The 24,116-nt window shown below is 51.1% G+C and overlaps 1 long non-coding RNA gene across 1 annotated transcript in view; it reads left to right on the top strand.

Moving 5' to 3' along the window:
- The window catches only part of LOC128834731 (uncharacterized), a 267,719-nt gene that overhangs the window by 122,667 nt on the left and 120,936 nt on the right, over window positions 1-24,116 (top strand). The window contains exon 3 of the long non-coding RNA XR_008444477.1: window positions 10,703-11,168. This is a non-coding gene — a long non-coding RNA (uncharacterized LOC128834731). The remainder of the gene's footprint in view (window positions 1-10,702; window positions 11,169-24,116) is intronic.

Below are 24,116 nucleotides of genomic sequence, written 5' to 3'. Positions count from 1 at the left end.
GTGGGGAAATTGACTGGCATAACTATAGCAGAATAATTGTCCCCCTCCACCTGTTCTGGAATAACACCCCAGTGGGCACTTGATTCTGGATGAAAGTGACTGTTACTGACACAAAGCCAGTCAATTTCGCTGTATAGACAAGTACTGAATCTTTTCTACAAGGACGCTCATAAGGCGATCAACTGCCAGAGCTTTTCCAGGGCAGTCGTGGGGTTTGCAGGATTGCCTCAGCCTCTTGCTTGCGATGGTGCCGAGCCGTCAGGTTATGTTGTAATGTTCCGGCCATGTTTAATACAGCCTGTCTCACAAAGGCACCTAGAAAACTTTCCCCTGATTCGTTCTGAATCCCTTGCCTGGAGAATTATCTTGAAGTCTGGGGTTCAGAGCCAAGGGTCAAATTCAGCTGCTGCAGAGAGGAAACTGTAGCTCACAGCCAAGAGAAAACATTTTGATAAATATCTTTAGGAAAGTCCCTCAGCTTGGAACAACCCTCAGCAGCCGCTCTCCTTCATCCTCTGGAGAAAGATTGCCAGGCCCGTCTCCCATTGCAGTGAAAACCTTCCCTCCGGCTCTAAATAACTTCGTATCATCTGCAAAATTTGCTACCTTGCTGCTCATTCCCTCCCCCTACTGCCCCCCTCCCACTTTCCAGATCATTAATAATCATATTAAACAACACAGGGCCTAGTATGGAGACATGAGGCCCCACTACGCCATGATAAACCAGAATTTAGGGACCGGATGCAGGAATCACTGGCTGAGTTTCTGTGGCTGGGTTATGCAGGAGGTCAGACAAGCTGATCACAATGAATTTATGAGAGGAGAATAGATTATTGGGGTTAAAGCTAATCAGGAAAGTGAAAGTACCAGAAAAGCTGCAATGGAAATATTTGTAGCGGTAAATCCGTCACATTCCAAACAAAGCAGTGACCCCCAATGATTTAACAGTCCTAAGATCCATTTTTCACAAATCCCGTGTTTCTGTGCTGGCTTTCTGTTTGTTAGCTTAGTGCAGAACAACACAACGACCCCTCCGACCTCACGGGAACGTTACTCCAGAACACTGGCTAAGACTGTGGGGAGAAGAGCAAAGAAATGCATAAATTATCTCGCTGCTAATAATCCTCGTTTGCCACAGCAGACTATCCAGGCAGCTGGCTCCCCTGCCCATGAAGGGATGCCTAACTCTCTCTCCATGTACAGCACAGATCCTGCTCCCCTCACTCTGCTGGGGAACCAGCCTTAAAAGAAAAACCCTTCGCGCCCAGCCAGACAAGGCAACTCAAGATGAGCTCTCACTGGGCTCTATCCAACACCCGCACCAGTCAGTGGAAATTTCCCATCAACTAGAATGAACTTCGGATCCGGCCAGAGGCTGTAAAATACTGTGTGTGAAATCCTTTCCCCATTTATGTCTGTATCTGTAATTTTCACTCCATGCCTCTGAAGAAATGGGTTTTTTTACCCATGAAAGCTTATGCCCAAATAAATCTGTTGAGTCCGGTGGCACCTTAAAGACTCTCGTTGTTTTTGTGGATACAGACGAACACGTCTACCTCTCTGATCCTTTCCCCGTTGACGTCAGTGGGGCCAGGATTTCACCAGCTCAGGGGGCTCAGGCTGTAACACCGCAGTGCAGATATTTGGGCCCTGAGACTCAGTGCTGTGGGGTTTTATTGCAGTGTAGACCACAGGGTTCGGGAGCTGTAGTCCTGTCGGTTCAGTTAGTGGTACTGAGCCAGCCCTGCAGCCAGCCCCTGAGGCCAGCCAGCATCGTTGCAGCGGGGAATGCACCTCAACCCAGTCAGCTGCACCCCCTGCTCTGCTCACTGACGCGGCTGTTCCCCAGTCCTCACCACACAGCCGCCCCACGGCCCTGCATTCTGGGCTCAGGCCACATGGGCTCATTGGCTGACACGGCCCTGCCGACAGAGGAATATACTTACAGCCCCATTCCTACACATTCCTAATCGTTACCTGCTTTTGGTTTATCCCCTGTAAAATACAAGCTGCATGTCGTATGACAGCCTTCCTCGCATGGCCCAGCCAGCTGTGGTGAGAGACCAGACTAACGTCTTCATTATAGTCCCAGTGCATGTGTCACCCATGCTAACGCTATTTGAATCTTATGAGTCCGCTATTGCCTTCAAGCTTGGCTAGTGCAGACTTCTGCTGTTAGCTGGACTGGTCCTGAGGTCAGGCCCCACTACGTCTGACCTGGCTGGAGGCGTTGCTGCGTGAGTGGAGGCTAAAATTACTGAAGAAATCCTAAGTGTCTTTGAAAAATGAACATTCCTTTTTCCTCCTTGTTTCTGCTGCTCTTTTCCTGGGGGGGCGTTTGTACTGGACCAGGAAGAAAGCGGGCAAGACGTGTGCCCATTGTGCCAGGACTGACTTGTCCCTATGCTATAGTGGTCCCTGACTGACAACAGGAGGGTCCCTCGCGTCTTTTCAAACAGTAATATCGGCCGTCTGTTGTTTTGAAAGGCCGGGTTGTTTTCACTCTTCTCAAGTGATTTGGGAGGGTTTTGCCAGAAGGCAGCGAACCTGCAGGGAGGGAAATGCAACACAATGGTAACTCAGGCACTCAGCGGCAGACACAATGGGCAGGCAGAAATGTGACACAGGTCATCAGCTCAGGGCTGTTTATCCGGGCACCCTGGGGAGTTAAGAAGCAGGAAGAGGAGGGGTTTTTCCCCCTTTGTTTTTGAGGAAAACAAAACCCAGATTTTTTTTTTGTCTATTTTTTTTGTTTGTTTGCTTCCTATAGTCCCAGCTGCAGATAAGGACACCGTTTGGTTTTCTAGGTTTCTGTGGTGAAATGAATAAGGCAACCTCATTCTCTTGCATGTTTGCAACAAATTCCTGCCATTCTCAAACTGGCTGGTCATTATTAACATATGACTAAAGACACAGAAATGTTGAGCGTCCCAATTATCTCCTGGCATAAGTATTAAACGAGAGCGGGACTGACACAATCCCAGGGACGCTGGCACAGCACGGGCAGTGTAGCTTCTGCATTACAGGAAGGACATGTGTTGTTAATATAAAAGGGACACCAGTGACGTTGAATCGGTTTATCCCATTCACTCCACCTGCCTTTTAGACAGCTCAGCCATTGCTCCGACCCAGGCATGGACCCGTCGCTCTTCCGTTATTGTCAGCTGCATTTCTAGCCTGGGGGGCTATTCTATGCCGTTACGGCCAGCGCTGAGCAAGGAGTGGCGTGAGAGCGGCCTGCCCCCAGCGTAGCCCTGGGAATTGCTGTAACTCAGAGACACCTCCCCTGCGTCCGCCGTACTCCTGGGGTCAGAGGAGCTATTTACTGTTAGGTGCTCAGCTATAATTCCTTCGGGCCTCAATCGTTGGGTCCTGGGGTATGGGCCTGGGGAGAGGAGTGTGGTAGAAAGATCTCATTTGTTTTGCAGGGCTGGTGTGTGAAGATTCTCCCCCCTTCCCCATCTTCCCCTTGGGGTTCTCTCCATAAGAGAGAGGGAACTTGTGCTGCTTGTAGGCGTTAGCATCCTGTCCGTTCCCTTTCCCCAGCCTCCCCTCCCCTCCCCTTGCCAATGTTGCCACAAATAGCTTGGTGACGGTTGTGGCCCCTCTGCACCGGGGGCCCACGGCTTCCCTGGAGGGCTGCTCGGCATCACCACTCCGCAGGATGGCAGAGGCCAGCCAGGGCCATTGGTGATAAGCTGCCCCAAGTCCCGTCTTGCCTTGGGCACACAGGAGCCCAGCTGGCAAAGGGTCCAGGTTGAGCCTGTCAGAACAGCAGCTCGCCTCTTCCTGCGAACGCTGGATCTGACAGCTGCGGCTGCATCTGCGCTGACCCTCGGACGTGTCCCCGAGACCAGCTCGTTGGCCCACGGGAAGCAAGCAGCATGGGGACACACGTCACAGCCAGGGCCTGAGGGCCAGTTGGGAATGGGCTTCCAGATACCTCTCGTCTGAGGCGTAGGGATGATGGGTGGGCCAGCCTGGGGTATGTCATGGCGGCGGCACCACGTGAGGGTCTAACATCCCCCATGGGCCCAATGAGAGACAGCAGCCCTGGCCCCCCTGGCTGCCGGGTCAGGGGAAGCGCAGCATAGGGAGCCACATTAGCGAGGGTCTGTCATGTTCCGGCACCACCTCCCCTCACGGGAGCTCGGAGCCCTTTACAAATGAAGGTGCGGTGGGGCACTGTTAGTAGCTTCCAAGCCCCAAGTCTCATAGCAAGTCCACAGCAGAGCCAGGACCAGAACCCAGGAGTCCTGGCTTCCAGGGCCCTGCTCAGCCAATCAGCCATGTCTCCCCTGACGGGGGCTTCCAGTGGGGATGGGCGAGCAGGCCAGCCTCATGTCCCTGACATACCTCATCCAAAGAGCCGAGACGACGATGCCAGTAAAGGCTGTGGAAGCGGGATACGTCACGGCAACCCATGTGCCCGGGCCCCCTGCTGTGCGTTGCTCCCTTATGGGTGTTTCCTGGGTGTGGTGACTGGCTGTCTCCACCGCCTCGCTCCAGAGACAGGCGTCGGGCCGCCTGCCGGGCAGCGTGTGGGACTCGGCTCTCCGGGGAGGGGGAACGCGAGAGTTGGGTTCCAAACCTTCCTGTATGTCCAGGAGCCAGGGAGGGTCTGAGGCAGGTTAAAATCACAGCGGAGCGAGACCTGGAGTGGAGGTTGCAGGGATGAGATGGGGCGAGCGAAGGCCAGGGGAGCTGGAAGAGAGAAGGACAATGAAGGACAAGAAGAAGGCAGGTGCCAGCTATCTCTTGTACTTATCCGGTCCCTGTTGCCATGGTACCGAGCACCTCGCCATTGTCCCGACGGGGAACTAAGGCGCCAGGAGACTGGGAGTGATGGGCCCAAGGGCTCAGAGGACGCGTGTGGTGAAGGGGTCCTACCCGCTGGACCGTTTGTCCTTTCCATGGTTGAGAGAGCAGCCCAAGGACTGGACTTGCCTGGGAACAGCAGCAGAACGCCGACGGCCTGGCACTGGGTAACCGCATGCCCAGGCCCTGTGTTGGAGCTGGCTGGGAAACGCAGGGATTTTTTTTTCCTGTGAAAATTTTTGACAAAAACAAAAATAATTCATTTTTGCCAACATTTTCCTGCCTTTTTTCACAGCTTTTGGTGACGGAGAGATGAAATCGTTTTAGTTTTCGACAGCTGCCGGATTTGAGGCAAGGCTGCTACCACTGCCCGCCTGAGGGGAGCTTCCATTACCCACATCTGCACAGCATCTGCACGCTCTGACTGGTCTCCCCACGTTTGCAAAGGGCTGTTGTTGGGCTCTGTCTCTGGGACAGGCTGGTTTGGGACTCTCCAGAACTTTGTTCCACGTTCCCTTGCCGCAGCAGAAGTTTGGCTTTGTTTTGGGATGCCTTGATTTTCAACTGGCCGATTTTAGCAATCGGAGAGCGAGCCCCAGGCCATGTCTGGCTGCCGACTGATCTGTTGTGCTCTATGAAACAGGACTTTCTCCCTGTTTTTACTGGCCTTGGCATAGCTACTCAATGCCGTTTCCCTCCCATTCTTCTTTCAAGAGACCTCCTTTGAGATTCTTGCTGTTCAAGAAGGAGAGTCCTGTAGAGCAGGAATCCTTAGCGAAGAGGAAATTACTTACCCTGGAATTCGGCTTCTCTGCAGATAAAAGGTGAAATCCTGGCCCCATTGAAATCAACAGCAAAATCCCCATTGCCTCGCCCGTGGACAGGGTTTCATCCATCATCTTGCAGGATTTCTGCCCACCCACCATCCTGCCGCTGCTCAGAATCTGAAGAGTTCCTTTGTTGTGACTGTTTTTCCTTGGTGCCTGTCTCCAAGGTGTGCTTTTTTTGCTAATCTTGTGTTGATCACCCTGAATTGGCTTTTGCCTGTGGGAGCTGTGATGCCCCTGCATTTGAAGGAGCTTACTGATGTCAGGGATGTGTTGTTGCTCAACAGTTCTCAGTATCTGATCTTTCGTTTTTGCAATATTTGATATTTTTGTTAAAGCCCCAGCTTCTGGAGCCAGGTGATGATGTGAGGATCTAGGCTTTCATTTAAAAGAGAGGACGAGCCTAGCCACTGGTTATGGAGAAAAGCCTGAACACGTGGCCCAGGGGCACCTTAAAAGCTCAGATCCAGAAGGCAAAGAAAAAAATACCCCCAAATGTTTTTTTTTTAACTCTCAGGGTTTAAAGCCAAACTCATGCTTTTGAGGGCCCAGTGAATGTATGGGATTGACAACATTGACATGTGCCTAAGGGGTTAATTAAGAACTAAGGATATAGGAAATAATTTCCCCTTTTTCCTTTCATGCAACTCACGCAGGATGCTGGAAATGTACACCAGTGTGGTCTCACCTGGGTGCCATCCTCTGGGGACCCCACGAGTAGGTCACATCTCAGCACTCGGTCCGGGGTTAGGGACATCCACGGTCAGAGGAGGGTTTGTTTTGTTTTTTTGGTTTTAATCCTCATTTAAATATTTCACATGAACAGTTTTGTAATCAAATGGCAGCAGGCAACAGTCTGTCCTTTCAGAGAGCTCACACTCCTCTGGCATTCACATGATTTTCCTTTGGAAAATGCCACTGATATTAAAAACAGACAGTGGAGCAGGGGAGGGCGTAGCTGAAATGATTCTCTATGGACTGCCCTGCTTAGTTGCTTGCCCGTGTCCTGTACGTAACACATTTGCAATAGTAGAAGGTAGGAGAAGGGTTACCTCAGCTGACAGAGTTTACATCTAACAAAGGTCTGCTTAATCTGCAGCAAAGAAGACTTAGGTTAGCTATTAGGAGAAACTTTCTAACTCTCAGGGCAGTTACGCTCTGGAACAGGCTTCCAAGGGAGGCTGTGGCATCCCCGTCACTGGAGGGTTTTAAGAACGGGCTGAACAAACCCCTGGCAGGGCTGGTCTGGGTTTACTTGGTCCTGCCGCAGCGCTGGAAACGAGATGAGCTCTTGAGGTCTTCCTATGATCCGAAGATGTTGCTCAGTGTCTTCTCGGGAAGGGCCCTTACTGTGTTGAACAGTACCTCCCTCGCACCACAACTAGTCCCACTCAACTTCACTCCCCAGCTGGAGTCTGGATGGGCAGAATCCGGCCCTAAATGTCTATTTTGCTCCGCAGCAGGTGACCTTGGCGATAGGTGCTGTAATTGCTAACCATGCTGCCCTGTTGCCATTCAGAGTCATGGAATGAGCCTGGCCTTTAACTGACAAAAGCCAAAGATCTCAAAGGTCAAGTCAACACCGTGTTGCCAACTCTTGTGATTTTAGCATCAGAGTCACAATGTTTGGTGTGTTTTTTCAAGCCCCCAGCTCCTGGAATCAGAGGATTGCATCTGAATCTCAACTTTCCTAGTCTTTAAAAAAGCTTCCAGCCCTTATGATTGGGAAGAAAAGAGACTTAAAAATCAGAAGGCAAATAAATAGAAGCCCGAACGTTTTCTATTTTAAATCTCCTCCTCATTTTATAGCTGATCTCATTCTGTGTAGGGCCTGACTCCCGAGTTTGGAAATCCGAGGGGGTGATACTGCCCATGTGAATTGGTCGTGGGAGATGCTGACTGGTGGCAGCAGAGAGAGGTCCAGTATAATTCATTCCTCTATTAGTTATTCAGTTATTTCGTTGTGCCATTGCGGTTATGCCCAGAAGCCCTGATCAGGATTGGGGCCCCATTGTGTTAGATACAAAGGGGCCGACTTTCCAGTGTGCCGGGGGGGGAGGGTGCTCAACCCCTGCTCCGCTCCAGGCCCCGCCTCTTCCTGCCCCACCACGGTCTACCCCCGCCTCTTCCTGCCCCGTTCCGCCACCTCCCCTGAGCGCATCTCGCCCCTGCTCCCCCCCAGCGCCTCCTGCATGCCACGGATCAGCTGATCGCGGCCGGCGGGAGGTGCTGGGAGGAAGGGAGAGGCACTGATTGGGGGGGGCCGCCGGTGGGTGGGAGGCGCTGGGGGGAGGGGAGGAGCTGATTGGGGGGCTGCTGGTGGGTACTCAGTACCCCCCATTTTTTCCTGTGGGTGCGCCAGCCGTGGAGCACCCACGGAGTCAGCGCCAATGGTTGGATACTCTGCAGCCACAAGGGGAGACGTGTTTCTTGGCCACGTCTCTCAGTTGCAGACTCTCAGTCGTGAGCCTCACAACGGTTGGTGTTTCTCTTCGATCCCCAACCTCTGGACTCACGTGAATAGGTGAGAATCTCAGCTTTCATTTAAAAAATAATGACCTTTCTGGCCGTCCTGGAAAACGTGCACCCGAAAGACTCAGAACCGGCGGGCAAAGAAATGTTTCTTTTTAAAATCTCATGATTTCCAAAGCCTGACTCAGGCTGACTGAGTGCTTGGGGTTGGCACCGCTGCTGCTCCAAACAGCTGATACCAGACTTCCCTACGCCTCCATGGCAGAGATGCCTTATGGGACAAGGCAGCCTTCGCGATAGTAATTTGATTGTTGCTGATATTCCCCCCGAGTTCCTATTTCACTAGCTGCACTTGGTGATTGAGATTTTGAGACGGCAACGAACAGCTTTTTCATTCACAGGCCAAAACATTCGGAAGTGGCCTGAATTATCGGGGCCCCAACTTGAGTGACAAACCACTGGAAATCAGTGAGCGCTTTGCAGAGAATTGAACGAGGGGAGCCTCTCCGCAGCATGTCGGCAGGGCCTGTTCTTTGGAGAGCAGCTGTCTGGGCAGCCGCAGGCCCAGCCACACTTCTATAGGCAGCTGTGCGGTCTCGGCCCCGCTCTCCCTGTTTCTAAATGTCACGGGCTCCCCCCTCCCTGTCCGCCGTCGCTCCAGAAACCCCCGCTGGCCAGCGGCCGGCTGGCCTGACCTCACCAAGACCTGGAATGATTGCAAAGCCCCAGAGCAAGACAGCCCAGGCTGTATTGTGAAACACGACTCGTCTCTTGGTGTGAAATTCTCTTTCCGGTCACAGTGGAGGGAGGCGCTCCCACAACAGTGCTGTGGTCCTCCAAGCAGATCAGGAGGGAGGAGACGACTTGGTTTGCCTGTTTTTTTCATCGATTCCAAGGCCAGAAGGGCCCATTGTGATCGTCTAGTCTGGCTTCTTGCATCGCCCAGGCCAGAGACCGGCCCCACAATAATTCCTAGAGCAGAGCTTTTAGAAAAACAGCCAATCCGGATTGAGAAATCTCAGTGATTGGCTCAGGCTCAAGCCCCGATTCTGTCTATACACAGATCTATCTGACTTGGGTCAGTAAGCCCGCTGGACATGGCAAAGGGAGTGGGTCCGTGCCTGAGTCCCCATGGAACTTGGGTCCAAAGTGCACCATTTTTCAGTGTGGACGCAGCTCAGGCCTAGGCTAAAATATAGCTGCTTGGAGTCTAACCCTTCGACTGTGTTCTGACCGCTGAGCTGCAAACGGGGCGACCGTCGCCTGCATGAGTTAGGCCAGCGACAAGAAGAAGTCCTTCACCCTGGTCCTGGGACCCCAGCCACATTCTGGTAAATGTGTGGTGTGAGGCGAGCAAGACGCTTGACTTCAGGCCTCTATGTTTGTTGTTGTTAATATACGACTGGGGGGAATTTCTGATTTATGACCCAAAGCAATTTTTATTACAAGCCACAAGTAGCAGCGGGTATCTGCTGCTGGTGGAACGCGGGCCAATGCCTTGGCCGCCACCACTGCCACCTGGAATTCCACATGGAGACTGGGAAGCGCGAGCAACAGTTAAACAAGCATTTAACATTCATATTTGCCTAGTTGCTCACACACTCTTACAAAGATGTGCGGGGGGAGGGGGGTGGCGTTAAAAGTAAGAACCGTATGTTGCCTTCCCTTTTCGCATGCCGCTGTGGAGAAATCGGCCATGCCGCAGTGTTATGAGCCACCTGTAAAGAGTAAAATGGATGGTGTGGGAGAAGAAAATGCAGTGCCCTGGGAGATAAGTCAATATCCAGAACATGGCAAAGGGATTGTATGTAGTCCAGAAATGTGTTGGGGGTGAGGGGGGCTGGCTGTGCAGTTCTTTGAGAGGCCGTATTGCCCTGTGTTTGCATGTAGACCATGGGTAGATGTCGTCAAAGCAAGTTGTATTGTAAACTGTAGGGAGACCATCATCCGTGTGGATGCTCACGCGGCATCCTGCTGACTTCCCCCATGCGTTTTGACCCAATCCCGGGTGCTGATAGCTGCCAACTTTTTCCGCAGTAGGAACTCCGGAGAGGTAGTCACGTCTTTGGGAAGGGTGTATTTTCTGAGCCCTCCTGTATAGGACACCAGCCCACTCCACTTGTAGATGTGTTTATCAGCTTGGAAACCTCTGTGGCATACATGCCCGGCCTGCCAACAGTAGCTTGGACTAGAATGTCTGTTTGCCATTCAGCAATCTCCAGGATTGTTGTGTCCTCCAGAACGTGCGCTGCCGGAAAGGACCGATAAACTTTAGGCAGCAAAGCCCGGCACGCCCCCTCCCCACACCTACACGCCTTTAAACGGTCTGCCATTTGTAAGCAGATCGCCTCTGTAAATTGCAGCTTCCCATTGGGAGTGCGCTCTTTTCACTCTGTATCAGTCAGTTGTGTCCAGGGAGCTGCTGGGAACCCAAGTGTTCCTCTAACCTAACACTATACTAGGGCTGAGTTTAACAAAGTATCATTTTTTGGCCTTGAGATTCCACAGGCCCTTTTCTCTGACCATGCACTGAACCCTTTGTGAAGTACTCAGACAATAATGCGCTGGTTCATGTCTGCTTTCAGGCCCTTCCACACTCCAGCAGCAGCCTGGGATCTCCAATTGTTATGGATTGGTCAAAGAGGAAGCGTTTCTGTGACAAACTTAGGGTGGACATCCTGGAGACGGCCAACCAGCAGGTGCAGGACCAAAGGGGAAAGAAGTCTCAGCACATGGAAAGGCGGCAGAGCTGCAGCGTGGGAGGAGAGACTTCCCCTGGAGCAGGACTGCAGCAAAAAGACCTGTTTGAGGGGCTGCTTGCAGTAATGGCCACAAGGCTTCTGCCCCCCGTTCTGAGTGCCCTCCAGGGTGCCATGTCTTGCGGGCCAGGAATGCATTGGACAATACCATGGTCTGGTGGCCCGTGCAGCTTGGACAGGGTAAATGTACTCCTGGCAGTCCTCACCCCCTCGCAGCCCTCCACGCACCTTCAGCAGCTCCATATAGGTGGTAGAAAGGAGGAGGAGAAAGGGGGCTCAGGGCCATGCAAAGGTAGGCAGTTTATTTGTTTGCACTGGCTTCACTGTTTTGCACTGTTCGGCGTTTGTGTTATGCAATTTATGTCATTACTGGTTTGGGTGCTGGCTTATTACTGGTGTTTTGGTGTTGGGATGGCAGCCGGCTTCATATTGGGTGACTTTACCATGGACTGTAACTGCTAGGCAACGTGGCCACTGACTCTCGCCATTGGACGACATAGCCTGGAGTATCGCCACTAGGCAGTACTGCCGGCCTTGGACTCAAAACACCCTTTGACAAACCGAATCCAGAAATTCTAAACTAGGGTCACTCTTCAGTGTGGACGCACAAGCCCGGGTTGTGGGCTCAAGTCCCACTGACATTGGGATTACATTGTGGGGCAGACATTCCCAAAGGCTCTGATCCTGCACATGCCTGCTTAATTTGACTCTCATGATTCATCTCATTTCCCTGCATCCTTTCAGCGAAGTCTCTGAGCAAGTGGCTTCAGGAGTAGGGCATGAGACAGGCAGGGCTCCCCCATTTCACAGCCAAGCCATCGGGAGATTTTTTTAAGATCAGGTACATGTTCCTGTGAGACAACTAATAAAGTACAGTATATGACAGACCCTCTCTATGTAGTTTAACTTGGCTCTGGGTGTGGATACAGACCCACTCACGTGCTCTGTAATATGCCGAATGACTGCCTCAGATGGCGTGCAGAGCCTGCTAGGCGGAGCTGGAGTCGGTGCTCAGAACTGGAAGGTGTTCTTCCAGGACAAAAGGACAGAACTGGGCCATGGTTTTGTCCCGTTTCAGAGGGAGTCGTTCTTTACAGAAGCCTCGGTTTAACCCCCAACAGCTGAGCGGTTTGCTGCTCCTATAAACGCGTGCACACACATTTTTATAATCGCGGCTGGCCTGGGTATGGAAGTGATAATAATGGAGCAGTGCGGCTGCTTCAGGCTTCTCGAGGGAGGAATGCTGCCAGAACTGGGAGGTGCTGATTCAGCAAAGCCCAAGGAGGGCTAGTGAAATTCTATCGCCCTCTGTTTTCTCCACCAAAATGCAGCTGCTCAGAAGAGCAAACCATTTATCAGCCTGTCCACATCTGGAAACTCCATGGTAGCACGTGGAGGGGTTTTTCCTCTTCAGTTTGAACAGAGTTTCTAGCAGTCTAATCCCACTCTCAGATGGTCAATGGAAACTGTTTTGATTACTGATAGGACTGGTATAATTACCTGTAGATTTTTTTTTTTTTAGCTTCTTATTTTTTCCAATACATCTACTGCTACCTCACCCCTCAATTGGACCCCATAAGTGACTCTGGAAAAGCATTAACTGTGAGAAGATATAACATTCAAATTAAGAAAGCCACATACGCTTAGATTCACCCGTTGTTGATGTACCGAGTCGTAATCCCTAGCAATTCCCTCACATAAAGCATTCCTAGCAGAAATGAACGAGTGGGTTGGGGACCAGAGCAGTCTTGCTGCGGAGGAAGAAAGTTGGCCTGGTGCTGTTAACTCTTTCTAGTTGCTGTCTGCTGGGTTAGGAGTCAAGTGAGCAGAACTGTCAAGTCACTGAAGAATTGATGAGGTCACCCTGGTAGTTTCAGGTCTGGGCCATAACGTGTGCTTGGTTTGTGTTGTGGGTTTTGCCAAGGGAAGTAAGATATTTGTTTTTTCATTTTTATATATACCAAGCTCAATGGGTTTCGCCTGATCTGGTTAACACTTTCAGTTCACTACGTTAATTACAATACTAATTCCAAGCCATTCAGAGCCCGGCAATTCTCAGTGCCTTTGTGGTCCTAAAATGACTCCTCGGTGTCTCTGACTCACCAGAACCCAGACACTCCATTCGGGTGTTGTGGGGGTGCACAGCTGTTGTTCTCTGCCCTGCAGTCTTCCAGTCCCTTTAAAGAGAGCATCTCAGGTGGCTCCTAACTTGGGAGCTCGGGACATTTTTCCATTGATGCTAAATATGGCTGTAAGGAAACTCTCTTACTTTTCTTCTTACGCCATCACGGTCGGGTCCGGGTGAAACTGGCAAGAAAATGTTCCCAAATTCATTTGAAATTATGCACCAGTTCACTTCACACATCAATCTACTTCTGGCTTAACCTTTCTCATGTGAGCACGGGGGTAGCCAGGGGGTTGGCAACGTAGCCTTGTTGAGAGAAGACAGGGGAGGGTGGAGATCTACAAAACAGTTCTGGGCATTTATAATATTGGATATAAACAGACACTCACCAGGTCAGAAGCAGCCGGAGATGTCTGGATTGTAGTTCTGCCTCTCGAAGTGGGCCAGGGACACGACACCAGTGTTCTTGGGGGGTTAATTTTAATTCCTATTGTTTGTGATGTTGAGTGTGGGGTTACTTCCCCTTCCAACCCGTAACCAGCTATGACTAATGTGTGTGTTTGTTGAATTACAATTGTTGTTTGCAGCTTTTTCCAGCATTGAGGTGTTATTGGCTGCACGTCGCTAGCAGCGTGAATCAATTTTGGTTATGTAGATCCCTCTGTCTTGTTTCGTACCCAAGCAGCGTACATTTTTTACGGCATTCTGCCAGGGAGGAGTTGAGGTTGTCTGTCTGGGACTTCAGTGCCCGTGCTGGAGTAGAGTTGATTTGCAAGAGGAATGGAGGGGAACTGTTTGTAGGTTTCTGTGGTGGTGGACGTGTGAGAAGATGATGTGTACGTAGTTAGGTGACTTTACACTGAGTTTGGAGTTGGCAGTATTGTCTGACTAACTGTTTCTCACAAAGTCGCGGGGATTTTAGTGTTGGAGTTTCCTCTTTCTTTCGTGTATGAAGAAAACACAGACTGGAATGTTTGAGGAAGACATTTCAAATGAATGTGTTGTATCATAAGATTAGCTGATGTGTCACAGTGAGAGGTCGTCCCATTTACCTCAGAGAGACTATCCCTCATTAGCCATTTCCTGTGGAAATGAGATGGCTGCTAATAAAGATGTCCACTGTCTCCTAATGTTTCCAAAGGAATTGAAGCCACAGGCTGCCCTCATTTAAGATGGCTGCCCTTTTGTTACAGCTTTTGCAAATGGAAGTGAGATGGCCCATACAAATGATGGCGGTCTTCCATTTTTTGCGGTGGAAATTGAGCCAGGCTGTCTCCAGGGACGGTGGCCCATTCCCTGTGCTCTAGAGCTAGGGAACTGGGCAGTAAACTCTGGGGAAACAGGAGAAAACACGGGGGGCAGGGTGGGAAATATTAGCAAAGTACTTTTTTCCATAACTGCCTAGTGTCACAGCAGTACCGTGCACCCGGCAAAAGGCTGTGCCCCTGTTTGTGGGGCTGCCAGGCCCTTCCTGTAAGGCGTGTATGTTTCCAAGGAGTGGGCAATTCCTTTTACACATTGAAAATGTTACATATCAAACACAGCCCGTTGATGTGGTCATTTGAACCCAGGCTCACTCACTCATTTTCAACAGGTAGAGGCCAAACACGGAGGCAAAGTGAATAGCCTTGGAACTGGAGAGCATTTTGAACCAGTTCGCACAGAAAACATTTTCAATGCAGATGCCAGGCTGCTTTTCTTCACTGCATCTCAGGCGTTTGGTCCTGCCCAGGGGAATAACAACATGACTAAACTGAGGCTGTGTCCGAGAGAGAGATTTGAGCCACACACACATCGTACAATGCTCCATTCAGTGCCCGCTGAAGTCAATAGAAAGACACTCCAGGGTGCTTTGCATTGAACTCTGGCGATGGGATTTCCAGACACGCTACGCACTGGCCTGTTTGTGCTCCCCGCAAAATCAATTGTAAAACTGCCATTGATTTCAGTGGGGGCAGAGTCAGGGCAAAGCTGGGAGCCTGTGACAGTCCAATCTCGATAGGTCCCATCACGTTAGTGTTGAGCAAATAGCTGGTCATTAACATTTTACTGTCTCAGAGATACAGCATCCTACACAAGCATTCTGGCCAACAGATCAGGTGAATGTTAGTCATTTTAGGAAGATTTAATTATGAAATCATCAGCATCCTTGTTACTAATTGGAGGGTATTTCAGGTATGTACCACAGAACCATTGTATAAAACTTTACCGAGATAGTATTGTTTTGGTGTAACATTTTCAAAAGCACCTAAGTTCTATTTTCTAAAGTGGCTTAGGGTACATCTACACTACAGGGGGGAGTCGATTTAAGATACGCAAATTTAGCTACGTGAATAGCGTAGCTGAATTCGACGTATCGCAGCCGACTTACCCCGTTGTGAGGACGCGGCAAAATCGACTTCTGCGGCTTCCCGTCGGCGGCTCTTACTACCACCTCCGCTGGTGGAGTAAGAGCGCCGATTCGGGGATCGATTGTCGCGTCCCGACGGGACGCGATAAATCGATCCCCGAGAGGTCGATTTCTACCCGCCGATTCAGGCGGGTAGTATAGACCTAGCCTTAGGCACTTAGGGGCAGATTTTCAAAGGTATTTAGGCACCTAGTGGAGTTTTCAAAAGAACCTAAGCAGGAGAGGCACCTGGGTCACACTGGATTAAACACCCACCCTGCTTAGGTGCTTCTGTTGCTCCCACTAGGTGTCTATCCACAGCTCTAGGTGCCTAAATACCACTGACAACCTGCCCTTAGGAAGCTAAATCACTGTAATGACACTGAGGCTCCTAAGACACTCAGGCACTTTTGAAAATGTTACCCGATCTATACCAGTATTTTAATATCAAGAAAATAAGGAACAGAGTTCTTGAAAAAGTGGTGTGGACTTTACAAGAGAGTTCTGTAGGCCAGGGTGAGCATCATACCAATTCTTGTACAGAAATGGGCATTTGACAGAAAATATACCGCTGGCGGTAACATGAGGCAGAGGGTCAGCAGCACCAAAAGGGAAAGACGTGATTTACCCTCAAACTTTGCAAACAGAGAAAGGGGAAATTCCACAAGGGAAGCAGCATTTTTTCCTTAAAACAAGAGGAAAGGTTCCTCTCATGGAACAGTAAGTTGTTAAAAGACAGGAAACAAATGGCTAGTTTTCAGACTGGAGAGAGGTAAATAGTGGTGTCCCCGAGGGGCCTGTACTGGGCCCAGTCCTATTCAACATAAATGATCTGGGAAAAGGGGTAAACAGTGAGGTGGCAAAATTTGCAGATACGATATTATTCGAGAGTTAAATCCAAAGCAGACTGCGCAGAGTTATAAAGGGATCTCACTAACTGGGTGATTGACTTGCAGCTGTCATTTTGTTACCCAGTGCTGATAGATGCAAAGTAATACACATTGGAAAATGTAATCCCAACTATACAAACACAATGGGGGGGGGGGTCTAAATGAGCTGTTACTGCTCAAGAAAGAGACCTTGGAGTCATTGTGGATAGTTCTCTGAAAACATCCACTCAATGTGCAGCAGGAGTGAAAAAAGCCAACAATGTTAGGAACCATTAGGAAAGGGATCAATAAGACAGAAAATATCATATCATCACTGTCTAAACCCATGGTACGCCCACACCTTGAATACTGTGTGCAGATCTGCTCACCCCCATCTCAGAAAATATATATTAGAAATGGAAAAGGGTCAGAGAAGTACAACAAAAATGATTAGGGATGGAGCAGCTGCCATCTGAGGACAGATTAAGATAACTGGGATTGTTCAGCTTGGAAAAGAGATGACTAAGGGGGGCATAGGACAGAGGGCTATAAAATCATGACTGGGGTAGAGAAAGCAAATAAGGAAGAGTTTGTTACCCCTTCACATAACACAAGAACCAGGGATCGCCCAATGAAATTAACAGGCAGCAGGTTTAAAACCAATATAAAGAAGTATTTCTTCACACAACGCACAGTCAACCTGAGCACTCAATGTCAGGGCCAAAACTGTAACTGGGTTAAAAAAGGGAACTAGGTTAAGTTCCTAGAGGATAAATCCATCAATGGCTATTCGCCAAGATGGCCAGGGATTCAGCCCCATGCTCTGGGTGGCCTAAGCCTCTAACTGCCAGATGCTGGGACTGGACGATGGGATGGAGCACTGGATAATTGCCCGGTTCTGTTCATTCTGTCTGGGGCACCTGGCATTGCCCCCTGTCGGCTGACAGGACACTGGGCTAGATGGACCCTTGGTCTCACCCAGTGTGGCCGTTCTTATGCTCATAAATGGCTGTCTTCTTTATACGCTGTTGATGGTCTGTATAAGCAAACAGAATCTTATACTCATTGAGGCAGGCAAAGGAAAGTCCCTGAGGTCAGAGAAGATTCGGCACTTCTATTGGCAACCAAATGTAAAGGGAGGCTCAGGCCAGACACGTCGGAAACCTCACTTGCAGAGGAGGTCCACGTCCCTCCCACGGTGGAGCAGAATCTTTTTGATCTTAGGCTGGAGTTTCCCTTTAGAGAAGATAGCTACAGAGCAAAGAGCGACAGCGGGGAGGGAAGCTCTGGAGATGGGGGAAGGGGAAGACTCCAGTGAATGACTATTACAGAAACACATGGGCGGGCAGAAGGGCTGTAAAGGATTCAAAGGCAAGGAGGAGCTGGGGGCGGGAGCACAGACTGGATGTGCTCAGAGCCGGAAACAAGGTAGGTATTTTTGGTGGGAGCATTTTGAACCAATTGAAAGGGGCGAGGTTAGTGCCAGGCAGCTGCAGTAGTTGGGAGAATGGAGACAGATTTGGGTCCAGGGGAACAGCAACTCTTCGGAGATGGGGGAGATCCACCATTGACACGGGCGCTGGCGAGAGGGTGGGTCAAGGGGATGAAGAAATGTGGGATGGAGACAGCCAGGGCAGCACCAGGGAAGACAGCGGCAGACAGGTTGCAGCACATTGGGTGGCACTCCCGGGATGAGGCACTGGAGGAGCAGTGGGCAGAGCTGGTAACCCTCACTGGGACAGAGAGGCAAAGGCTGGAGAGGTCATACAGGTACGAGAGGAGCCGGCTGGAAGAGAGGGCCCACACAGGAGGCTGGAGGGAAGCCTGGTGGGATCTCTGAGCAGGGAGCCATCAGCCAGCGGCTAGGAGGAGAAGGCGAGGCGTGTAGGGAGGCAGCGTGACTTTGCCAGCGCTGTAACGCCTCTGTCCTGGTCCTGGGTGGTCGTACCAATGCAGCCGCGCAGTTCAGATCCCCGCCCTGCAGCCACAGCAGCACCAGGACGCCCCGATCAACGTTGTCACTAGCGCCGCAAGCAGGGAGAAGGGGTTGGGCGGGGGGAAGCGTGAACATGCACTGACACCGGTGCTTGCAATGGGGTCTCCTGGAGCTGAGCCCTCTGGGGGTGGGCTGAGAGAGCCCCAGAGCTGGGTGACGACACCCACCCTCACCTGCCCCCGGAGGCTGTTCCCTCTCAGCACCATAGCACACGCCTGGGTGGCTTCTGCAGTGGGACGACCTGCCTTTAGAAGTGAAGTGTCAGTTCAGTAAACAGCACCGGGGTGACTAAAGGAACTACACCGGTGTGGGTGCTGTACAGACCCCAGCCAGCGATGAACGGTGCTCACTCCCCGAAAGGATGGCCCCGCGTACAGCTCGCGGTACATTGCACTGTGCACCGCAGGCCTGGCACATGCCTCGGTTCTGCCAGCACGCCCACAGCCCGTTCCTTAGCGCTCGGCATTCAGGTTAGAGTGGCGCTTCCTTTGGCCAGGGCCATTCCTGTTGGTGTGGTCAGGAAAGGCAGCGGCTCAGGATGGTTTTGGACAGGGCAATAATAAAATTAACCTTCCAGTTTATGTCTTCCCCAGGCTGTGGCACTTTGGAAGCCTTCCTCCCGGTAGCGTAACACGGGCACTTCGTTTTTATGGACTCCCAACTTCAGAGTCTGTGGCTTGAGCGTTGGTTGACTTGCCCGGCAAGTGCACTTGGGAGCCGGGGGGACAGACGAGGTAATTGCGTGTTATGAATACGAGGAACCACTGGATTTTATTTCACATTTATAAGAAAGGAGCCTACGGCTGCTGGATTTGAGTTGGCTGTTGGATTCTCCCTGCTAGGAGGGTCAGTTTTTGTTTTCGAATGCTCTAGGAAGTGCTGGAAAACATCTTGTCAATTAACTCCATTTAATAGACACATTTTAACAGTCAAGGAACTTCAAAGCCGCTCTGACCAGAACTAAACCGATGGCACATGCCTGAAGCAGCTTGTAACCGGAGCTTGGATCTCAAGCAGAATGGGATAAAATGGCTTTTCCCCCCTTGTCAGTTAAATTCTACTGTGGGTACAACAGTACAGTTTGGTAGCCGTTTTGAGAATAGCCCTTCCCACAAGGTGGGGAAAACATCTCGGCATCATTCTTGGGGGCAGCCTGGGGATAGTGGAGAGAGGAAGATGGTCTCGAGGTTCAGGCTCTAGCCGAGCCAAGTCTGAACTCTCAACCGTAGGCTGACTTAGCTACGTCGCTCAGGGGTGTGAAAAATCCACCCCCCCGGGGGACAGAGGTAAGCCGGCCTCACCCCCACTGTAGACAGCACTAGGTTGATGGAAGAATTCTTCCATTTACCTAGTTACACCTCTCAGGAGGTGGATTCCCTATGGTGACAAGAGCACCCCTCCCGTCACTGTAGCAAGCAGCTACCCCGAAGCACTACAGCAGCACATCTAGTTTTAAGTGTAGATGTCACCTGGGTTCAACTCCCTGCTCTGCCACAGACTTTCCGTGTGACCCTGGGCAAGTCACTTGGTTTCTTGGTGCCTCTGCTCCCCGTGTGTGAAGTGAGGATACCAGCACTGCCCTGCCTCACAGGGACATTGCGAGGATAAAAATATTCATGACGGTGAGGTGTTCAAATTCTCCGGTGGTGGGGCCCAGCTAACTCTGACAGGTAGGTAGATAAGCACCGTGCTGCCATCGTAGAATGTTAATTCAGTCAAATGTATTTTCTCTCTGAGGGGCACGTCGAGAGAACCGGTTGCTGTAGTAGCGAGGTACTGCGCATGGTGAAATAAGGGGACGAGATGGGGCCCTGTCAATGATACTATGAAATTTGTTGTGACAGATCCTGCAACCGCATGTAATAGCATTGGGGACTATATTGTACTAAGTTCATGTATCACTATGGGACAGGGATTCTTGCAACTTCATAGGGGAGAATTACCACACTCCTCCAGGAACTAAACATCGGGGCGGGGGGTGATTTAAGGTGAGTCACTGAGAGCAAACAATGCTAGTGAGGCACCACCTCCTGGCCTGGATTGCAGATCCTGCTTCAAGCTGGGTTTCCCTGAGCCTAGGAGGAGAAAGGGCTTTTGGTATGAACTTGAATTGACACAGAGCCGTCTGATCCAGCAAATGGACAGGGCTGTCTGTCCGGGGTGGGGGCAGCCCTTGTGGAAGGGTTGGAAAGACTTTGACCAACGAGGGTGCCATAAGGTAAGGTGAGCTTTTAGCAAGTGTACAGGAACTCTGACTAGTTTTTGTTTTCTCTGTAATGCTTTCCCCTGAAGAATAAGTGTGCTTGCTTAGAAAGAGTTGGATGGTAACTTCTGGCAATACATGGACCATCGCCCTTGGACCAAAAGCAACGCTCAGGCAATGGCCTTTAGGCAGACTGGCTTGCTGGGCATAGCACAGTGGAAGACAATGCTGTGCAGTGTGAAAACCCCGGGTCAGAAGGGAGAGAGATTTGGGTCCCTGCCCACGTGAGGTGAAGGCTGGGAGCCAGAAACCTTAAGTGGGTGCCCTCAGGGGACCACGGAGGGGAAATAGGGGTGCAGTTACCCTGAAACTGTGACAAATGTATCGTGAAATTACCGTGCCTTGGAAAGCCTATAGATCTATATTGTGGATGCACCATTGCTGACTGATGGGACTGCAGCAGGTGTACACCGGAGAAGGGACAACAGGGGAGGCTTAATGACGGTGCTTCGACCATACAGAAGTTATGTGAAAAAGTGACTGAATTCTAGGGGGAAAGCAGTTTTATCCAGCCTCGTTGAGGGGAGGGTTAGATTCTGGGCAAAGTGTCTCTTTATTTAAATGCTACCCAACTGCTGCGTTCCTCTGGTCACCCAGAAGGCTCCCACCCTGAGGTGGAGTTCCAGGGGAGGGTGTGTGTGAGGACAGGGCAGTCTGAAGGGCCAGCACCAGGCCCAGGCTCTGAGCAGCAGGATCCGCTCTTAGGAGGGAGCGTCTGATTGCAGGTCTGCACCCCAAGATAGGGACAGGGGCTGGGTGCTGCTCAGACTCCAAAGGCCCGGTTTCCCCGCCCAGCACTCCAGGGAGCACCTCACCAGATCCGTGACTCACAGCACTGGTCTCTGCTCTTCGCTTTCTGGCAGCCTGTGTTTCCTTTTATGTAAGCCTTGTGGTTCCTTTATTGTGGGCTGGCGTTGGCAAGAGGGTGTGTTTCACGCTGGACACTGCAGGAGGTCACACAGCAGAGCGTTCGGAGCTGAGACGTAGCATTCCACAGCTTCGTAGCCAGCACCGGACACGCTCAGCTCAGCTCCTGAGTTTCGCGTGGTGTTTCTTTTTGCCATGCCCTCAGTTAGCACAGTTGGCTCCAACGACGGAGCTACCCCTGCATTAATCTGGCTCAGCCGCCGGGGGGATTTCAGATTAATAGAATTTTAGTCCAGAAGGGACCATTGTAATAACCCAGCCTGACCACATAACACAAGTCATAGAACGTCCCTGGATTTATTTCTGCTTTAGTGCCAAGAACTGTGCTTCAACCTAATTGATCTTTTAGAAAAAACTCCCAGTTTGGTTTTAAAATTGCCAGTGATTGAGAATTCACCGCCACCAGTGGAAGAATTTACCCAGGGGTTAAAAACGTGTGCTTTGTTTCCAGGTTGAATTTGTCTAGCTTCCACTTCCAGCCTTGGCATCTTGTACCTTTATCTACTAGACTGAAGAGCCATCTATTATCCTTGTGTAGATACTGAGAGACCGGTCAAGTCACCCCTTAACCCTCTCTTTGATGAGTTGAATGGTCACGATAAGGCAGGTTTTCTAATCCTTCAATCATCCTTGTGGCTCCTCTCCAATTTATCACTATCCCTCTTAAATTGCGGACACTAGAACTGGCACAGAATTGCAGCAGCGGTTGCATCCGTGCCAAACACTGAGGTAAAATCACCTCTCGCCTCCTATTCAAGAGTCTCCTGTTTATGCCTCCCAGGATCCCATTACCCTGTTTGGCCACAGCGTTGCACTGGGAGCGCAAGTTCAGCTGATTCTCCACCACGACCCCAAAGTCCTGTTCTGAGTCCCTGCTTCCCAGGCTAATGTGTGTGTCCCCACACCCTGTAGGTGTGGCTGACATTCATTGTTCCTAAATATTTAAACACGAAGGCCCAGATCCTCTGAGGCATGTAGATGTTTAACTCCCCTGGGTCTAGTCCTCGCTGTGGAAGCCTGCACCTGTTAGCAACACCTTGTAACAGCAATGGTGCTGTTTCCTTGAGCCCCTGTTATTTCTCACATGCTACCAACGGCCTCCTCTATGACATTCATCCCATTGCTCACACTTCTAATGTTACTGCTCTTGAGACGTGATAGCAAAGAACTCCCTTCTGCTCCTCCACGTGAGCTCTGCTGCATTCGACAGTTGATCAGTTTCGCCTCCTACGCACTTAACACTGGACTTTTAACTAAGGGGAGATGGGGGTGATTAAGTGTCACTTTTATCCTTCCCGGGATGACTGGCAGCCTAGGGCCTCGTGAGCCGCTCTAGGTATTTTGTTTCTTACTGAAGCTTTGTCATCAACCAACCCAGCCTTGGTCCAGCTCAGTGAATGAGGTGTCTGGGCGTTCCCCGGGACTCTGCTAGCAGGGCAGTCGTCCCAGCACAGAAAATGCTGGAAAAGGCCAGCAAGCTCCTGAAGCAGCCCCAAGAGAGACAGCCCCGTCAGCTGTTCCAGCTAGCAGAAGCCATGACCGCCCTGACACAACTGTTGCCAGGGGCCAGGAGGGACTCCAGTCATTTTTTAATGAGTCCTCCTGCCTCATTTCTCTCTCTCTCTCACGCACACACACGTTTCACCTTTGTACTTCTCAGCACTCCTGCTGCTGGTGGTGACGGGTCTCCAGGGAATTGATTGCAAGGTATGCTCTTGCAAGAGTCACTCTGCACCACCATCGCATCACGCTGGGGAGCAGCTCTCCTATCCAGCCACACCCAAGAACCGTAGCCCAGACAGGACCCCAGCAACATCCTTGATGTCTGAGCAGGGCCTCTGACGGTCCTGCGGTGACTATGGCTCTGTAACCATAGGGGAGAACTTTAGCCAGAACAGTGTGTTCGCTTCAGAGGGGTGGAGGATGGCAGAATGTAACAGCCCTTAACGTACCGGGGGACAGGTGAGTCACCAAACCATCAGCCCCTTGGAGCAGGCCCTGAACAAGACCGACATCCACTCAAGCAGCTGAGTTTGGGAACAGGACCTGCGTGGCTCTCTCGGCCTCCTGCCAGAACTGGCTTTCAACATTCTGCCCCAAAAGGAGAGATGTCCCTGGCTGGACACTGGTTGCATTTTCCAGCAACAGGTCAGACTCGCTTCCCTATGCCTTCCCCCGCACCCCTCGCTGATCCCCAGGGCTTCCATGAGGCCTCGCAGGACAAGGGAGTCAGGTCTGATGTCCAAGCAGGGGCCGGTTCACCCCACATAAATGATATCTAAAGGCCAGGTTTGTGAGGAGCAAACCGTGAAATAACTAGGGCTCTTAGCAGGTGGCCGACGCCTCCAAGGCCTGCACTGCTCCCCGGGGATACGTTTTCAGCTTTGTGTAGTGCTCTGGAGTACAAGGGCAAACTCTGCTCTTTTGTACCAGGTCTTGCAGCTTCTGGGGTTAGTGCTAGAGCTGTGTTTCTGCACACAGGCGGCGTGGCTCAGCCGTAAGAGCTTAGGACACGTTGCAGGGGACGGGTTGCTTTCCCCCCACCATACAGCCATTACAACCAATTTTGGCAAAATCAGTGTGGAATATCCCTCCTTGGACCCACACTGAGGTGCTGCATACGCCATTCAGCTCATAAACCCCCTGCCAGCTGTGGCCTGAGTTTCCAGGG

Source organism: Malaclemys terrapin, chromosome 3, assembly GCF_027887155.1.
Source record: "Malaclemys terrapin pileata isolate rMalTer1 chromosome 3, rMalTer1.hap1, whole genome shotgun sequence".
NCBI lineage: Eukaryota > Metazoa > Chordata > Testudines > Emydidae > Malaclemys > Malaclemys terrapin.
Note: the sequence above shows the minus strand (reverse complement) of the source record. Positions and strands in the feature narration are given on the sequence as shown.